This window comes from Nycticebus coucang, chromosome 4, assembly GCF_027406575.1.
Source record: "Nycticebus coucang isolate mNycCou1 chromosome 4, mNycCou1.pri, whole genome shotgun sequence".
Classification (NCBI taxonomy): Eukaryota; Metazoa; Chordata; class Mammalia; order Primates; family Lorisidae; genus Nycticebus; species Nycticebus coucang.
The window spans coordinates 88,001,630-88,021,777 of NC_069783.1; the positions used below are offsets into that span (position 1 = coordinate 88,001,630).

The 20,148-nt window shown below is 42.9% G+C and overlaps 1 protein-coding gene and 1 pseudogene across 1 annotated transcript in view; one reads left to right on the forward strand and one right to left on the reverse strand.

Moving 5' to 3' along the window:
* Positions 1–20,148, reverse strand: part of TTL (tubulin tyrosine ligase) — a 124,260-nt gene that overhangs the window by 7,515 nt on the left and 96,597 nt on the right. The window lies entirely within an intron of this gene.
* On the forward strand, positions 831–4,913 carry LOC128584353 (40S ribosomal protein S7-like; annotated as a pseudogene).

Below are 20,148 nucleotides of genomic sequence, written 5' to 3' on the forward strand. Positions count from 1 at the left end.
TATGATGGGAACCACCAACCCTGCAGCTCTAGTCTTTGATGGAGGTGCAATTCTTCCTTAGCTGTGGCATTGCTTTTTCATTATCATCTCAACACTTGACGTTTGCATCTTCCTAACATAATCAGTGAAGGATTATGTTTTTAAAACACAAAATAAATAAAAGCAGGCCATGTCTGCTTTTATACAAGTTCTGCTGGTCTGCCTGTTTAAGACTGAGAAATAACTGCAAGAGGGACCTCTGAGCCCACTAGACAAACACGAAACAAATGTGAGACAGGACTCCATTTATTACTGTCAATGGAAAAGAAGTCATACTCTGTAAAATCATTTAAAGAGGTTTATTCTCAGCCAAATTTGAGAACCATGACCCGGAGCCACACCCATGAAGTCTCAAGGTTTCATTGTGGTGGGGTTGAAGTTTGATTTTATACATTTCAGGGAGACAGGAATCACAAGTAAAGTCATAAATTAATACATGGATGGCATACATCATTGGTTTGGCCTGAAAAGGTAGGACATCTCAAACCAGGAGGGGGGCTTACATGTGGGTCTAAAGATTCTTTAGTTGACAATTGGCTGGAATAGTTAGGGTTTGTCTAATAGACCAAGAGTCAGTGAAGAGGAATGCTTGAGTTAAGATAAGGGTCTGTTAATCAGAGACAAACTGAACTTAACTGATTCATTGTGCATAGCAGGTAGGTCTTGCATAGTCTTAGGCCTATTAATGAGTCACAAAGGACATCTCTACGCAGGGAGAGGGACATGATGAGACATGTCTAATCTTCTTTCTTATGAGGAGAAACTCAGTTTTAGGTATCTCCTTAGCCAAAATGGGATGCAGGCAGTCAGTCACCGAAGGGGGGAGCCATATGGACGCTTGCCTCCATGGGGGTCCACTCTTGGCAGGGAGCCACAGTGGCATTTCAGATCTTCTGGTATCAGTTTCACCGCAGAACTCGGTATTCCACAGCCCTCAAGAAATGTGAATGTTGCCCTTGCTGTGTGGACAGCTACTCTAGAAAACAGCTATAGGCCCCTTTCAGGAAGAACGACAGGAATACTTATTGTACATATATTTTAGTGGCCTTGTTGGGTTCCTCCTCACAGGGAATTGACCCGGCTTTCTCTCAAGAGGGTCTGAGTTTAAGAATTGACTCAGATCTAGACACTGAATGAGGGCTTGTAATTTTTATCCTGTTCCCCAGCTCTCCTCCTCTTCCTTCCCCCTCCTTCTCCCCTCCTCCTCCTTTTTTTGTTATCCAAATAATACTCTAGTCAGCTTCCCTAATCCCTCTCCCCAGAGAATGCTGTGGATCAACGGCCATTACCACAGCACCTCCATATCAAGGCACCCTGGCTGCCACTCCATTACAGTAGCTACAGTCACCTGCCTCTGTTATTTCAGAATGCTGCTGCTCCCATTAACACCAGGGAGCTGAGTTCAATGGTATCACACCCCACTGTCACTCCTGGCCTTTGGAGGACTCCACCACCAGGTTTGCCAGAACACCAGAACCTCCCTCACCAGTGCAGTCTGCATTGCATCAGGAGAAAAGGCTCATTGTGCCTGCAAATTATTTGCATATTGCTCAGGAAAAAAAAATTTAAAAACATGCAACAGACAGGGTACGGTGGCTTACACCTGTAATCCTCGCACTCTGGGAGACCAAGCCTGGTGGATTGCTTCAGCTCAGGAATTTGAAATCAGCCTGAGCAAGAGTGAGACCCCATCTCTATTAAAAAGAGAAAAAACTAGCCAGGTGTTTTGGTGGGCATCTGTAGTCCCAGCTACTTGGGAGGCCGAGAGAAGAGGATTGCTCAAGCCCACGAGTTTGAGGTTGCTGTGAGCTGTGATGATGCCATGGCACTCTACCCAGGACTACAGAGTGAGACTCTGTCTCAAAGAAAAAAGAACATACAACAGAAAGAGAGAATGCAATAAAATGAGGCAAAATATTAATAGTAGGAAATCTGAGTATACTCAGAGGGAATGCTATATACAGTTGGTTTTTGTACAACTGGGATATTCATATTTTATACTTCTTGTGTCAAATATCTTCCTTAGAAGTTCACCAGGAAATATTTTCACTAAAGTGGTACACAGTAGCCTCCAGACAACTTCTGGTTACATTTCTTTTCTGATTTTAAATGCATCTCTATTAACCTTTTACTTTCTTTATCCTTAACCAGCTCCCGAAGGGCACACACATTTCATTCTGTAATAAGCAATTTGGGATTCATTCTTTCAACTATTCTTTACTTTGTTTTCATTTCCTATTTAATTAACATGAAGTTTTAATTTCACTAATTCCTTCTTTCTAATTTTTATACCTTAAGAGCCCAGCCTGGAACTGATCAAAATCTCATTGCCATAATATACTCTCATTTATCTTCTATACATGGACTGCCTTTATTTATTTTGCGTTTTTTAAAATAATACGGTAAACGTTTGTGGAGTCAGTTTCTAACCTAAGACGCAGAAGGAATAAACTATATCTCCATACCTTTAAAATGTAGAGATATGGCCGGGCTCCATGGCTCATGCCTATAATCATAGCACTCTGGGAGGCTGAGGTGGGAGGATCCCTTGAGCTTAGGAGTTCATGACTAGCCTGAGCAATAGCTAGACCATGTCTTTAGTAAAAATAGAAAAATTAGCTCAGAGTTGTGGAGGTACCTTTAGTCCCAGCTACTGAGGAGGCTGAGGCAAAAGTATCACTTGATTACAGGTGTTTGAGGTGTCATGAGTTATGATGACACCACTGCACTCTAGCTAAGGCGACCAAGTGAGATCCTGTCTAAAAAAAGAAAGAAAGAAAAAGAAAAGAAAAAAAAAAGGCTCAGCACCTGTGGCTCAAGCCGCTAAGGCACCAGCCATATACACCTGAGCTGGCAGGTTCAAATCCAGCCCCGGACTGCCAAACAACAATGATGGCCACAACCAAAAAAAAAAAAATAGCCGAGCTTTGTGACGGCACCTATAGTCCCAGCTACTTGGGAGGCGGAGGCAAGAGAATCGCTTGAGCCCAGTAGGCTGCTGTGAGCTGTGATGCCACGGCACTCTACCCAGGGCAACAGCTTGAGGCTCTGTCTCAAAAAGAAAGAAAAGAAAAGAAAAATCGAGAGAAAGAAAATTGAGATATTGACTTATCTGCACAAAATGACTATTCAGTTGACTAAAGCTATACTACTTTTTGCAATGACTCAATTTTTTTCAGCATAATGGTTTATTCCCCCCAAGAACACTAAATAAATGCTCTCTAAGAATTATGTGTCTTTGTCAAAGACACACTCAAAAATCATCACGCTGTAGTTCCCAGCCACTAACCTCATGTGGAAACAACTCTCTGGGCTCCACGGAACAGCGCCACCTCCTGGGCAGAGAAGGAGCAAGCACCGTTCAGAATTACACGCAACCTCCACGTTAGGAAACGCCCTTGCTTAGCCTTAATTTTGTTTCAAAGTTGTTTGGGGTGCTGTAAGTTTACTTCATGTGCACTTTTAACAGTGAGCTCCCAAAAGTTTGAAATTGGGGGGGGTGAATTATGCAAAATGAAAAATGCACCTTCCACTAACCACTCCCTTGGTCAAATCTGTCTTCCTCTTTGGGGAAGGATAAGAAATATCCACTCTGGTAGGCTGAGGAAGGTGAATTGCTCAGGAGTTTGAGACCAGCCTAAGCAAGAGTGAGACCCTGACTCTACTAAAATTAGAAAAACTATCCGGGTGTCATGGCAGGTACCTGTATTCCCAGCTACTTGGGAGGCTAGGTAAGAGGATTGCATGAGCCCAGGAGATTGAGGTTATTGTGAGTTATGATGTCATAGCACTCTACCAAAGGCAATAGAGTGAGACTCTGTCTCAAAAAAAAAAACAAAAACAGAACTAAATAATAGCAACAGAGGAAGAATTAACATTAAAAAACCAATCAACACAATGCTAACATATAAAAATAAATAAAAAAGAGGGCAGGGCGCAGTGGCTCACACCTGTAATCCTAGCACACTGGTAGGCCATGTCAGGTGGATTGCCTGAGCTCACAGGTTTGAGACCAGCCTGACCTAGAGCAAGACTTCATCTCTAAAAATAGCCAGGTGTTGTGTTGGGTGCCTGTAGTCTCAGCTAGCTGGGAGTCTGAGGTAAGAGAATCACTTGAGCCCAAGAGTTTGAGGTTGCTATAAGCTATGATGCCACAGCACTCTACCGAGGGCGACACAGTAAGACTCTGTCTCAAAAAAAAAAAAAAATAGAGATATTAGAAGACGACATTGAACCGACATGATTCAAAACAATTAGGAATAAGTAATAATGAAAGATAAAAAAGCACTCTTCCTAAGCCAACACTGTGCAAGGAGAAAGCCATATTCAGTTGAAGTGCCAAGAAACCCAATAGTAAAAAGCTGGATGAGTTCAAATCTGGCATGTCTGGAGTTGGAGATGAACTTGGATCTCAAGGCTCAGCTCAGGGAGCTGAATATAATGGCAGCAAAGAAATTGAAGTTTGTGGTCCAAAACCTATCACAGTCTTTGTTGCTCTTGCTTAATTGAAATTTTTCCACAAAATTAAAATCTGGCTAGTATGTGAATTGGGGAAAAGGTTCAGTAGGAAGCATGTTGTTTTTATCTGTCAGAGGAGAATTCTGCCTAAGCCAACTCATAAAAGCTGTGCAAAAAATAAACAAAAGCATCTCAGGAGCAGCACTCCGACAGCCATGCATGATGTGATCTATTAGGATTTGGTCTTCCGAAATGAAATTGTGGGCAAGAGAATCCACGTGAAGCTGGATGGCAGCCAGCTCATTTGGTCAAAGTAGAGCAGAATAATGTGGAACATAAGGTTGAAACCTTTTCTGGTGTCTATAAGAAGCTCACGGGCAAGAAAACTAACTGAATTCCCTGAGTTTCTAGTGTAAACCAAATGACTAAATAAAGTATGTTCGCAGTATATTTAAAGCGTATTTTAAAAAAGACAATTTATTGTAGCTCAATTTACAATCACCAAGATGTAGAAACACCCTAAATGCTCATCAACTCAGGAATGGATTAACAGATTGCGGTATATGTACACCATGGAATACTATTCAGCCACAAAAAAGATGATGACTTTACATCTTTTTTATTAACCTGGATGGAGTTGAAACCCATTCTTCTCAGTAAAGTATTACAGGAATAGAAAAGCAAATATCTAAGGTACTCAATATGAAGCCTGTAGACAATCTAATTCACACCCACATAGGAGAGAAACTCATTTCAATTCAAGTTGGGGAAAGGGAGAGTGAGGGAGGAGAAGAGGGAGGGGGAGTTTAGGGTGCTCCCACTGAATGGGCACAAGGCAGGAGTGTCTGGCACACTTTTTAGGTGAAGGACATAGCTACAAGAGGGACTCTGCCTAACAGATTCAAATATTGTGATTTGGTTGTTTGTATCTTCACATTAACCTGAAGCAAAAAAAAAGATGAAAACCACCTTATTAGCTTGGACATAGAGAACCTTGAATTACATAAGTTAAGTTTATTACTAATAACTTAATACATAAATTAATGATATTTGAATTAATACATAAATTAATGATAACAAAAGTTCAAACAAGAGGCCGGGCGCAGTGGCTCATGCCTGTAATCCTAGCACTCTGTGGGGCCAAGGCGTGTGGATTGCCTGAGCTCACAGGTTCGAGACCAGCCTGAGCCAGAGTGAGACCTCATCCCTAAAAATAACCAGGCTTTGTGGCAGGCACCTGTCATCCCAGCTAGTCGGGAGGCTGAGGCAAGAGAATTGGCTTGAGCTCAACAGTTTGAGGTTGCTATGATCCATGACACCATGACAACCTCAGCACTCTACTGAGGGAGACAAAGTAAAAAGAAAAAAATTCAAACAACACAAAGAGAGTGTAAGAACCCCTTGAATATTTCTCTTCTGATCTCAATTTTTCTTTCTTCCCTTTTTTTTTCTGAGACAGGGTCTTGCTCTGTTGCCCAAACTGGATAAATTAGAGTGCAATGGTCTCATCACAGCTCACTGCAAACTCAAACTCTTGGGCTCAAGTGATCCTCCCATCTCAGACACCTGGGTATCCAGGACTATAGGTGTGTACCACACCCATTTAGTTTTTCTATTTTTAGTAGAGATGGGGTCTCACTCTCACTCAGGCTGGTCTTGAACTCCTGAGCTCAAGCGATCTTCCAGCCTCAACCTCCCAGAGTGCTAGGATTACAGACATGAGCCACCATGCCTGGCCACATTCTTGCACATTTCAAGAAACCTAAATGAAATTAAGGATAGGTATATTGCATTGCCAACTAATATACTATTAATATCTTTCATTGTTATAAATACATTCTATTACATAGGTGTACCAAAACTTATTGAGACAATCCTATTTTTATTTATTTTTTTAAATTCAGGACCACTTTATTTTATTTATTTATTTATTTATTTTATTTGTATTTTATTACTTTTTTTTTTTTTTTGAGACAGAGCCTCAAGCTGTTGCCCTGGGTAGAGTGCCATGGCATCACAGCTCACAGCAACCTCCAACTCCTGGGCTCAAGTGATTCTCCTGCCTCCACCTCCCAAGTAGCTGGGACTGCAGGTGTCCGCCACAATGCCTGGTTATTTTTTGGTTGCAGCCCTCATTGTTGTTTGGCAGGCCCGGGCTGGATTCGAAACTGCCAGCTCAGGTGTATGTGGCTGGCGCCTTAGCCGCTTGAGCCACAGGCACTGAGCCTATTTATTTATTTTTGAGACAGAGTCGCAAAGCTGCTGCCTGGGTAGACTGCCATGGCATCATAGCAACTTCCAACTCTTGGGCTCAAGCGATCCTCTTACCTCAGTTTTTCTATTTTAGTAGAGATGGGGGTCTTGCTTTTGCTCAGGCTGGTCTTGAACCCGTGAGCTGAAGCAATCCACCTGCCTCCGCCTCCCACAGTGCTAGGATTACAGGCATGACCCACTACACCTGGCCTATTGTGGGTTTTTGTTTGTTTGTTTGTTTTTTGAGATATAGTCTCACTGTGTGGCCCTTGGTAGAGTACTGTGGCGTCATAGCTCACAGCAACCTCAAACTTTTGGGCTCAAGCGATCCTCTTACCTCAGCCTCCTTAGTAGCTGGGACTACAGGTACCTGACACAACACCTGGCGATTTTTAGAAACAGAGTCTTAACTCTTGCTCAGGCTGGCTTCAAACTCCTGAGCTCAGGCAATCTCCCCACCTTGGCCTCCCAGAGTGCTAGGATTACAGGCGTGAGCTACTATATTGGCAACAATCCTATTTTTAAAGATAATTACATAACTACCTTTACGTGGTTTCTTTTTTTTTTTTTTTTTGTGGTTTTTGGCCGGGGCTAGGTTTGAACCCGCCACCTCTGGCATATGGGACCAGCGCCCTACTCCTTGAGCCACAGGCACTGCCCCTTTACATGGTTTCAAACCACAATGTGATCAAACCTTCGTAGCTAAATCTTTGATAATTTTCAAAATCATTTCATTGTGATGATCTTTTTTGCTTTTAAGATTGTTTCTGGCTTGCTCCATTACCTAGACAGAGCAGTAGATCATCATAGCTCACTGCAATCTCAAACTCCTGAGCTCAAGCAATCCTTCCAGTTCGGTCTCACAAGTGCTTGGATCACAGATGTGAACCATCACACCTGGCCTTGTGATGATTTCCTAGACTGTGAATTGCTGGGTTAAAGATATTGATATTTTTCCAGGTCTTATCAAGTCTTGCTGTATTGCTCTCCAGAAATGCTTCCCCAATTTACACCACTAGTAGCTATGATTAGAGCATAATTTCCTATAACCTCATCAACATTTAAAAATAATAACTTGCTAAATTAAATATAGGGTAAGGACTACACCTGCATTTTTAAAATATAAGTTAATTTATATAGCTCATTATTTGAAAATAAGGGCAAGTCATTTGTATTCTCTGAAACTTGGTGTCCAAAATCTCACCTTCCAAGAAATATCAGGAATAACTAAATGACGTGAAGTATTTGAAACTAAGTTAGTGTGGTGGCTCACACCTGTAATCCTAGCCCTCTGGGAGGCTGAGGCGGGCAGATTGCTTGAGCTTAGGAGTTAGAGACCAGCCTGAGCAAGAATGTTCTATGTTTCTACTAAAAATAGAAGAGAGGTGTGATGACGCAAGCCTGCAGTCCCAGCTACTCAGGAGGCTGAGGAAAGGTGATTGCTCAAGCCCAAGAGTTTGAGGTTGCTGAGGGCTATGATGCCACAGCACTCTACCCAGGACAAAAGGGTGATACTCTGCTCCACCTCCTTGCCCCCCTCCAAAAAAGAAAGAAATCAAATAAAATAAAATATTGATGAAGTAATAGTAATGACTGAGGTTTGTATCCTTTTCCCAAAAGAAGAAGCACATCGTACTGATGGTTGTCAGGCTGTGTACTGATTGGTGTATATAACCTTACCGTATCCTCACTACAGTCACATGAGTATTTTTTCTCTCCATTTTGCAGATGAGCATCCAGGATCAGATTGCTTAAAGATACTCCCCTGCCCTCAAAACACACCTGGAAAAAAATAAGGGCAGGACTCAGATTCTGACCTTTTTCAGAGCCTGTGCTCATTCCACTAGAGAGGCTACGTTATGGACACTGGCTCTTATCTGACCCTAATTCCTGGAGAGTCAAAGTGTGGGTTGGGGATGGGGGACTTAAGGAGGTCGATAGATAGAGTTCTGATGAGAGTCCATCTCACAGTGGATCAGGCAGGAGTGAAGTAATCTTGTGGTTATTTCTCTAGCCACACCAAATATACTTCACAACTAGCAGAATCCCCACATTTCTTCCCTGATCCACAGAGTAAGGGCTGTTATCGTGGGACAGGCCAACTGAAAGCTCCTGGAACTGCTCCCATTCCACCTCCAACACTCAGGTACAAAAATAAAAAGTGATTCCATATCCCTGGGGGAATCCCTGTCTCTTGGTACCACCACCAACAGCTTCAGAGATGGCCCAGATGGTAATTCCCGCTACATCTAAATGTAACTCATGCGTGCAAAGTTCAGATGATAGGCTTCCACAAGTTTAACCAGGTGGTGATGCCAATGCTCAACTAGACCCATGTACAAGTGGGAATAGTGTACATGGAACAGGCCGTGTGTGAGATGGCATGCCCTTAATAGAATGATGAAGTTCACGCATGGGCTCAGCAGAATGGCCTTCCCTCATTAAGGTTTCCACGACTGTGACACTTATAAATGTCCAACCTGAGCTATAGACATTAATCACGATGACCAAACTGTCTTACTAAGATGTGTGGACTGGGAGGAGGGGAGATAGAGTCTGAGATTTTATTAAGGAGGGAGTTTCAGGGCTCAACAACACTAGATATCTATGGAAGATGGAGAGCATGAAGAGTGATATTATCTTGACACTCGGTCCATTGCTGGGGGCTTCTGCAGGCTTTGTTACAAAAGGTACACCATTGTCAAACTACTTTAAATGACCCAGAGAGCCAAAATGTGACAGTCTAGGTTCACAACGGTGTGCCCAGAGTGGGCTCATCAGACTGGCTGATCAATACCACAGCCTGGAAAAGTGCTAGCAGTGCTGAAGCAGCCTAGGAGGCCACAGAGGTCAAAGGCCCAAGGTAGTCAATCTGTCTGAAGTTAGGGGGCCAGTGCCCCTGTAATATGGCTTCCTTCACAGTGAGATAAACAGGGGCCAACCTTTGGCATAAGTCACAAATCTGGCATGTAATGGAGGCTTCTGCACCAGAGACAGGGTCCTTGATTTAGCAGTCAGTTTATGGGGGCAGCTATAGTGCCATGTTCAGTACGACAATTGATCCAAGGGCTACCTTGGGCCATATAGGCTGGGTCAGCAGCTTGACACCCGTGAGTCTCATCAGAGGAAAAGCCCTAACTATAAACCTAATATATCAACTGAATCATCAACCATAATTTGTTTTCATAGTTTGTGGCCTAAAGAGGGGTGCATTCTATTTACCAGTCTGGTTTTGTAAGGAACAGATCAGATGACTAGGCCATTGGAAACCGTCTGAATCAGTAAAAACATATCACTAGTTCTTACAGTATCATCTAAGGCTGTGGTTCCTGACCCCTGGCTATGGATTGGTACTGAATGGTCTGCGGCCTGTTAGGAACTGGGCTGCACAGCAAGAGGTGAGTGGTGAGTGAGCAAACAAAGCTTCATCTCTATTTACAGCCGCTCCCATCACTCCCACTCCTGCCTGAGTGCTGCCTCCTTGTCAGACCACAGCCGCAGCAGTATTAGATTCTCACAGGAGCATAAACTTTGCTGGGAACTGTGCACATGAGGGATCTGGGTTGTGTGCTCCTCCTGAGAATCTAATGCCTGATGATCTGAGGTGGAGATATAATGCATTTAAGAATGTTTTACCGGGCGGTGCCTGTGGCTCAAAGGAGTAGGACACCAGCCCATATAATGGAGGTGGTGGGTTCAAACTGCCAAAAACTGCAACAACAACAAAATAATAATAATAAAATGGCTCAGCACCTGTGGCTCAAGCGGCTAAGGTGCCAGCCACATACACCTGAGCTGGCTGGCTTGAATCCAGCCTGGGCCTTCCAAACAACAATGACGGCTGCAACCAAAAAATAGCCAGGTGTTGTGGCGGGTGCCTGTGGTCCCAGCTACTTGGGAGGCGGAGGCAAGAGAATCGCTTGAGCCCAGGAGCTGGGGGTTGCTGTGAGCGGTGATGACACAGCACACTACCCAGGGTGACAGCTTGAGGCTCTGTCTCAAAAAAAAGTTTTTCCACTCCCCAAACCATCCCCCCACCCCCTCATCCATGGAAAAATTGTCTTCCATGACACTATATCCTGGTGCCAAAAGAGGTTGGGGACCGCTGATCTAAGGTCTTGACCAAGACTGATCATTTGTCCTCCAGGGGACAATGATGATGTCTGAAGACCTTTTTTTGTTTGTTTTTTGAGACAGAGTCTCATCATGTTGCCCTCGGTAGAGTGCTATGGTGTCACAGCTCACAACAACCTCAAACGCTTGGGCTTAAACAATTCTCTTGCTTCAGCCTCCAAAGTAGCTGGGACTACAGGCACCCACCACAACTATTTTTTTCTTGCAGTTGTCATTGTTGTTTAGCTGGCCTGGGCCGAGTTCTAACCCGCCAGTCTCAGTGCATGTGGCCGGCACCACAACCACTGTGCTACGGGCGCCAAGCCAGATATTTTTGATTGTCATAACAGGGGGTGAGGGTGCTCCTGGTACTTAGTGGGCTAAGGATGCTTCCATATACCCTACAATGTCCAGGATAACCCCCCACACAAAGAATTGTCTAGCACCAAATGTCAGTAGGGATGAGGCTTAAAAAATTCTGGTGTAAGACAATCCAGCCTATTGCGCTGACTGGCCCTTGATGCAGTTAGTCTCCAGAGTTGTCTCCAGGAGCCTAGGTGACCATTTATCATTTTTGTCTATTTTTGTATTTGTTTTAAATTTTCCATAATGAAAATTGTAACTAAAGATACAGACCTGGGCGGCCCCTGTGGCTCAAGGAGTAGGGCGCCGGTCCCATATGCCAGAGGTGGCCGGTTCAAACCCAGCCCCGGCCAAAAACCACAAAAAAATAAAAAAAAATAAAGATACAGACCTAAGGGACCATAATTCTTGGCATTTTCCATTTTTGCCAGACTATCAGGTGATTCTCCTGCCTTCAGAAGTCTGAGAAAGTGACCGTAATTGTCAGGGGCCCTGAGAGCATTGTTTTTTCTGGGCCTCTGAGAGTGGAAAAACATACTTAAAGTATTTTTTTCTGTTCTCTTACTCAACAATATCCAGCACAGAAGACTTCTGTGACTAAATGTGTAGAGATTTCTCTTTACCAATAAGCAAGCAGTCAATTCTGCAGCAGATACTAACTGGGTGTTCTCCGGTTCAATTCTGACACTATTTACCTGCACGTAGTATCAGATCCCACAGGTTGAGGACTCAGTTTCTCATGACTGCCCCTACTTCCAATGTCAATAGCAAGCCTCAGGTTGTTTTGCCTGTGCTTCTGACCTACTGGCTGTCAGATGGGGATCCTGTGATCCCCTCCTTGGGTTCAGTTAATTAGAGCAGCTCAGGGAATTCAGGGAAACATGCTTTCTGGTTTAGTATAAAGGACATTATTATACAAAGGATACGGATGAAGGGATGCATATCAGGAAGGAGCATGGAGCTTCCCTGCCCTCACCAGCTGCACCATTCTCCAGAAATCTCCATGTGGTCAGCTATCTGGAAGCTCCCACCTAGTTCTCCTGGGCCTTTTACGGAGACTTCACTAGATAGGCCTGACTGAAGTACAGACAACTAGGTGGAAATGTCATTAGATAAAAGGGGTATGGTGATCTAATACTAACAGACGGAGTGGGGAAACCCCGCAAAGCCCGTCTGTTCAGATTCTTTGTGGCCTCTCTGTGTAGTGTTCCTTCCTCCCAGGTGTGGGGCAGGCTCCCTTCTAAAACGGGGGTCTTATGTTCCGCAATCCAGAAAAGTAAGTCAGAGAAGTTCTTCATGGCTAGCTCCAAGACAAAAAGGCGAGAGAAGTTTAGAGTCTTGCCTTGGGGAAAGAAAGAAGCAGATGAGAGGGCAAGAGAAGTGAGCAGGGGAGTTTCCGTTCTCTGAGGTCTGCTAGGGTGCCCCAAAATTATAACAAAAGACTGTAACAAGACTGGGATTTATAAGCCAGGAAACATGGACAAAAAACCCAGCATATGTATATTATAACACCATAGGGCCCTATAGAGACCACACTGTGAAAATCCTAGTCAGTTTTGGCAACAAATGCAACTGCTACCTGCAACCATTTTATTTTTTATGGATCCTCTTTCTGGTGCTATAGCTAAACATTAGGGGCAGGCATTTTTGTTTGTTTTGTTCACTGACATATGTAATTCTAGAACTTAAAACAGTGCCTGACACATTTTAAATGTTCGATTTTTTAAATTTTTAAAATTTTTATTATTTATTTATTTTATTTTTTAATTTTTTCATTTATTTTGAGATAGAGTCTCACTATGTCACCCTCAGTAGAGTGCCTTGGTGTCACAGCTCACAGCAACCTCAAACTCCTGGGCTCAAGCGATTCTCTTGCCTCAGCCTCCTAAGTAGCTGGAACTACAGGCGCCCACCACGATGCCCAGCTATTTTTTTTTTTTTTTTATTGTAGTTGTTATCACTGTTTAGCAGGCCCAGGCCAGGCTCGAACCTGCCAGTCCCGTTGTATGTGGCTGGAACTGTAACCACTGAGCTACGGGTGCCAAGCCTAAATTTTTATTTTTTTGTAAAGACAGGGTGCCCAGGCTGGTCTTGAACTTCTGGGCTCAAGCGATCCCTGTAGATGTTTGATAAATATTTGAATAAATGAATAAATGACTGGGTTGGCTTTTTAAAATTGGGGGGGTGTATTCTAACAATTGAAAAATTTGAGATGTCACATCCCATAAAATTTAATCTTTTAAAGAGTCATATTCAATGATTTATAATACATGTATATTCACAAGGTTGTTTTACCATCATAACTAATTCCGGAGTGTTTTCATTCACTCCCCATTTTCTCCGTGGCAACTATTAATCTACCTTTCTGTCTCTGGACAGGGCATTCTGGCTATTCACATAAATGGAATCCTCATACAATATGTGGCCTTTGTGACTAGATTCTTTCACTTGGCATAATGCTTTCAAAATTCATCTGTGTTGTAACATCAGTATGTCACTATTTTATGACTGAATAATATTCCTTTGTACGGATGTATCACATTTTGTTTTTCTGTTCATCAGGTGTTTCCACTTTTTGGCTAACATGAATAACATTTCTAGGAACAGTCAAGTATACATTTTTGTGTGAACATATATTTTCAACTCTCTTAGGTGGATTATACCTTTGGAATTGCTGGGTCATACAGTAACTTCGCGTTAAACTTTTTGAGGACTGCCAGACTGGTTTTCAAAGCAATTGTACCATTTTGCATCCGAATCAGAAAAGTCTGATAGACTGCTGCATAGTAAAGTACTTCCCCTCAGTGCCATCCACCCACTTTCTTGCTTCTTCACAAATTATGTGAAAATCTATATTTTAATAAGTTAATTAAGATTTTGCTGAAATGAAGGCAAAAAATAATTTAATGAAATACATATGTAATAATTTAATTATGAATTCTATTTGTCTTTTTTTTGTTTGTTTTTTGAGAGTCTTACTATGTCGTCCTGGGTAGAATGCCATGGTATCGCAGCTCACAGCAACCTCAAACTCTTGTGCTTAAGTGATTCTCTTGCCTCAGCCTCCTAAGTAGCTGTGACTACAGGTGCCCGCCACAACACCCACTATTTTTTTGTTGTATTTGTTATTGTTTGGCAGGCCGGGGCTGGGTTCGAACCCACCAGCTCCAGTGTATGTGGCTGATGCCCTAGCTGCTGAGCTACAGGCGCCAAGCCTGTTTGTCTTTTTTTTTTGAGACAGAGTCTCACTTTGTCTATTCTTCTCACAGTCAGCCAAAGATTTTGACACACAATTTGATGAATTTTTGCAATGTTTTCATCAGTTTTGCTCATTATTGGCCACTTCAACCTCTTTTCATCAGTGATGCTTCCTCTTTCTTCAGAAAAAATGTTTAATCCATTTGTACCCTGCCATTTTCTTCACGGCATTATCCCCTTAAACTTGGACTAACATCTTCCTGATTTCCCTTCCACTCTTGCCAAGTTTAACAAGAAATTTATGAATGTTTGTTACTCAAATTCAAGTTCCAACATTCCCGACACTGCACACAGAAACACACAACAGGGCGGTGCCTGTGGCTCAGTGGGTAGGGCGCCAGCCCCATATAACGAGGGTAGTGGGTTCAAACCTGGCCTTGACCAATTGCAACAAAAAAATAGCCGGGCGTTGTGGTGAGCGCCTGTGGTCCTGGCTGCTCTGGAGGCTGAGGCAGGAGAATTGCTTGAGCCCAGGAATTGGAGGTTGTTGTGAGCTGTGATGCTACGGCACTCTACCAAAGGGCGATAAAGTGAGACTCTGTCTCTACAAAAAAAAAAAAAAAAAAATCACACAACCACAATAATGAACATCACTCAGCAGGACACAACCATACGTTGACACAAATTAACTGTCAGACACTGATGTACCAAGGTTATGAAACCTTACTGAGTTGTCTGTACAGTGATGTCAACGTAAACATATGGTGGCAAGTTCACAAACTTTATTATCAGATATTTTATGTATGAACAATAGTCTCCTCATAGTGAAATATAAGTATATACATACTTTTCTTTATTGAACTTTTTGAGAATAAGATGCATTTATTATGAGACCCAACCCCAAACACTTCAACATGTATCTCCTAAGAATAAGAACACTCTTCTATATTAACTCATTTCCATTATCAAATCCACAACATAACATGGGCATAGTACTATCATCTAATGTACAATCCATATTCAAATATTCCCCAAATGTCCTAATAATGCTTTTTACAAAGGGCCCAGGCAAGGCAATGTCTCTTTAGTCTTTTTTATTTTATTTTATTTTTATTTATTTATTTATTTAGAGACAGAGTCTCACTTTGTCACCCTGGGTAGAGTGCCGTTGCGTCACAGCTTATAGCAACCTCCAGCTTTTGGGCTTAGGTGATTCTCTTGCCTCAGCCTCCCGAGTAGCTGGGACTACAGGCACCCACCACAACGCCTGGCTATTTTTTTGTTGCAGTTTGGCCGGGGTCGGGTTTGAACCTGGCACCCTCAGTAAATGGGGCCAACGCCCTACTCACTGAGCCACAGGCACCACTCCCTTTTTTATTTTAATATATATATTTTTTTGAGACAGAGTCTCACTTTGTCACCCTTGGTAGAGTGCTGTGGCATCATAGCTCATGGCAACCTCAATCTCTTGGGCTCAAGCGATCCTCTGTCTTTGCCTCTCTGGTAGCTAGGACTACAGGTGCCCACCACAACCCCCAGATGGGGTCTCGCTCTAGCTCAGGCTGGTCTCAAATTTCTGAGCTCAGGCAATCCACCCGCCTTGGCCTCCCAGAGTGCTAGGATTACAGGCGTGAGTCACCCAGCCCAGCCTCTTCAATCTTTTTTAATTGAGTACTGTCCCCCAGACTTTTTTCATAATATTGACATTTTTAAAGATTCTGGGATAGTCAATTTGATACTGTCTTACGTTTCCTCATTCAAGTAGGGCCATGTGTGAGAAGTTTATGGTGCTGCCATGAAAACACAGATCTAAAATCTAGCCCTCTGAGGGGAGCTGGGACAGGGAGGATTCTTTAAGGAACTCTTGACTGAGCTCGGGTCTGAACAAACAATAGGAATTAACTAAGCAAACTGGACCACTGAAAGCAGGAGTATTCCAGGTGCAGGTGGAAAGAAAGAGCTTGGTGGCTGAAGAAAATGACAAGCTGGGGAAGATGATGCCTTCAGTTCTGGACACTTTGGGGCTTAGTGCTCTCTTTGAGAAATCTGAGACCATGTAGGCAGGTGCTTGGGCTGGGGATAACTATCTGTGAGCTAACGATTTTCTTGATATTCACAATGACTGTGAACAAGGCTTGGGGTAAGCCTTTTAGAATACCACCATGTAATGGGTGGGTGAGAGAAAGGGAGGATTAACCAGAGAGGTAGGAGGAAACGTGCAGAGTGGGTGTAAAGAAAGACAAAGGAAGAAGAGTTTCATGAAATGAGAAGTGTTAAAGAAAAAATTATTTTGATGCTTGTAAAAATAAGGGAAAACTTTATTCAAGATTATTGTCCCTGTGTCTCACCTAATGTGCACATTGTGAGGGTGTATAACACCCCCCCGGGGTGAAGGGCTCTTCTACAAATAGAACTTTACCCTGGAAGTGAGAACAATGTAACCTAAATACTGTATCCTCATATTAATTTGAATAAAGTTTTTTAAAAAAGAGATCATTGTCCCTGTGTCACTTCCCACTACTCTACCAATGCTTGCTGGGATCATGTCCAAATTCCTTGTCTCTTTCTGGGGGAATCAAGCTAAGATACTGCATCATGAACCAAGGCTTAGGATTCAAGCACATATGGCACATTAACAAAAGCTGAGCACATGCCAAGACATAAAGTCTCAAGATTAAATCATATAAAATGTTCCCAAACCAACTGCAGTTTGGCAAGATAACTAGAAAAAAACCCTTATGTTTAAAAATGACAAAATGTAGTTCTAACTTCTAAATAATCTGAGGTCAATGAAGAAATCAAAACAGAAAGCCATGCTTCGTGGGAAATTTAAGTGCCTATGTTAGAAAAAAAGAAAGGCTGAACACCAGTGAACTAAACATTAGAAAATTAAATCCAAAGAAGGAAGGAAATAAGATAACTAATTGAATTAAAAACAATTAATCTAGGTGTGATGGTGGCACACACGTGTAGTCCCAACTATTTGGGAGGCTGAGGCAATCACTTGAGCCCAGTTTGAGGCTACAGTGACCTATGATTGCAACACTGCATTCCAGCTAGGTGACAAAGGAGACCCTATCTCAAAAACAAAAACAAAGGCTTGCCCTCAAAAACGAGTGCAAAATAGGGTGTTAACATACCCGAAAGTAAATTATGTAAAAAAAAAAATAAAAAAACTCATAACCACCCTGTTAAAATTGATCAAGAAAAAAAAAGGAAGAGTGTACAATAAGGTGGGTCTTGGTTCATTTTCTGCTGCTATAACAGAATACCTAGACTGAGCCAGGCACTGTGCCATATTGCCTGTAGTCCCCACTACTCAGGAGGATGAGACAGGAGGGTTGTTTGAGCCCAGGAGTTTGAGGTTGTGGTGCACTGTGCTTGCTCCTGTGACTAGCAAAAAACGAATCCATGGATTGGACAATTTATATAAAAAAAATACATTTCTTACAGTTATAGAGGCTGGGAAATCCAAGAGCATGGCACCTGCAACACTGCTGAGACCATCACATAACAAGAGGCAAGAGTGCACCAGCTCAAGTCTCAATTCCTCTTCTGAGTTGCCACAGGGGCCCCACCTCCAAATACCATCAACATATGAACTTGAAAACTAAGTTTCCAATGCATGAAACTTGAGGGACTCATTCAAACTGTAGCAATGTGAGGAGTTCCTAAAGACAATTTACCAGAATAGACACAAGAAGAAATAGAAACTATAAAGTTCTTGCAGTGGATTAAATATGGGCAATAATTTTTTGCAGCCAAATGCCATCAAAAAGTGAAGTCTCCCCATCCTTTTAATCTGGGCTGGACTCATGATCACTTTGACTAATAGAATGTGGTAAAAGTGATGTCTTTTTCTAAACTTTTTTTTTTGGAGGGGGGGACCAAGGTCTCACTCTGTTACCCACGCCAGAGTGCAGTGGCAGTATCATAGCTCACCAACCTCAAATTCTGGGGCTCAGATGCTCCTCCTCCCTAAGCCACCTAGGTAGAACTATAGGCACATGCCACCATATTCAGCTAATTTTCTTATTTTTTTTGTAAAGATGAGATCTTGCTATGTTCCCCAAGGTAGTCTCAAACTTCTGGCCTCAAGCAATCCTCACACCTCCGCCTCAAACTGCTAGGATTAGAAGTGTGATTCACCACGCAAGGGTAAAGTGACTGAGATTACCATTTTCACTCTCTTGGACCCCTGAGACTAGCACATAAGGAAACTGATCTAGCCTATTGGAAAAAAGGACACCTAAAGAGGTTCTAAAGAAATAATGTGAAAAAGCTGAATGTGCCTATAGTCCCAGGTACTTAGGAGTTTGACGCGGAACCATTGCTTGGGCCCAGGATTTTAGTCCAGTTGGGGCTATGCAGTGAGAACTCTTCTCTTAAGATAAAAATAAAATGTCATCTAGATTTCCATTTTGTCTGTTCTAATTATATTTCTTTTAGTTGTATGAAGCAGAACCCCACTCAAGCTTACTCAAGCAAGTAAGCTGGACTGAAAACATGACACAAATCTGAGGGCTCAATCCATGGCCCAAGGAAAGTAGAAGTACAAACAGAAAGCCACCATGACCCAGGCAGCCCTTTTAGGGGAGTCAGAGGAATTGATCACAGTCTCTCCACTACCTGGATTTCCTCCCATCTTGGCCACATGGCATCTGGTGGCTCTTGCAACCCTGCCTGTACAAGACTTGGGCTCCTAAGCCAATAATTTCCTTTTTGTCTTGGAGATTAATCCCCAGGAGAGACTCCTATGGGCCAGGCACATTTTTCTAAGCCAGAGCACAAGCCTTAGGTTTCAAATAGCAAGTTACTCCAATTCCAGAGGTTTGGAATCACCTCCAGGCAGGAGGGACTCTTCTGAATGGTGAATCTGGGTGCAAGTCAAAGACATGCTCAACTCAGCATCCTGCGTACTTGCCCACTGCTCTGTCCTCTCCCCCTGTTAGGGAGTCTGACATCCCAAGAAGCAGCATTAAGAAGCCACAGCAGCCAGAGTTGTCACTTTCCCAGATCTACTCAGCATCTCTTCCACATGCTGAAGGCTGCTTACCTGATCATGTTACACTCTGCTCAGGGCTCTAGTCTGACGGCAGGAGTACACTCTTCCCACACAGTGCAGGTCAGAAGTGTCTGACAGTCAATGCCCCTAATAGTCCTCCATGACAGATGAGGAGCTGGTGGGTAAACACAATTCCCTTGCCCCTTGATAGGGTAATGGAGATATGATCTATACAGGTGCCCAGAGGTCCCCAGTGGGATGAGCCCCAGTTGCCCACAGTGATAACAGGCTTGATAATGCAAATTTTATTAGCTGCTTTTCTCTGTCTCCCTTCTTCACTCCCCTACTAGTGTTTCTAGAATCAAATTCAAAATATACTATCTGCACTCAAATTCTCAAGGATGGCTTCTGGAGGAATGCAAAGCAAGACAGAACAGAAATCCAGTACACAGACTTCTAAGCCACATTCTTTCATGTAGTTGTTTTCATCTCCACTGCCTCATTAATGCCTGATGCCTTAACTGGTTCTAAATTCAGCAGGGAAAGAAGCATATTATTTATTGCTCCCTCAAGCCTTCAGAAAATGCAATAAAGATCTGAAGAATGCTAATGTAGAAAGAAGAAAAGGCTTTTTACCATGTGCATGCAGCAGGACACAAAAAAATGGCTGCTTGGCAGAGCTAATAAAGGAAGAGGGGTCCTCCTGTGAACAGGTGACA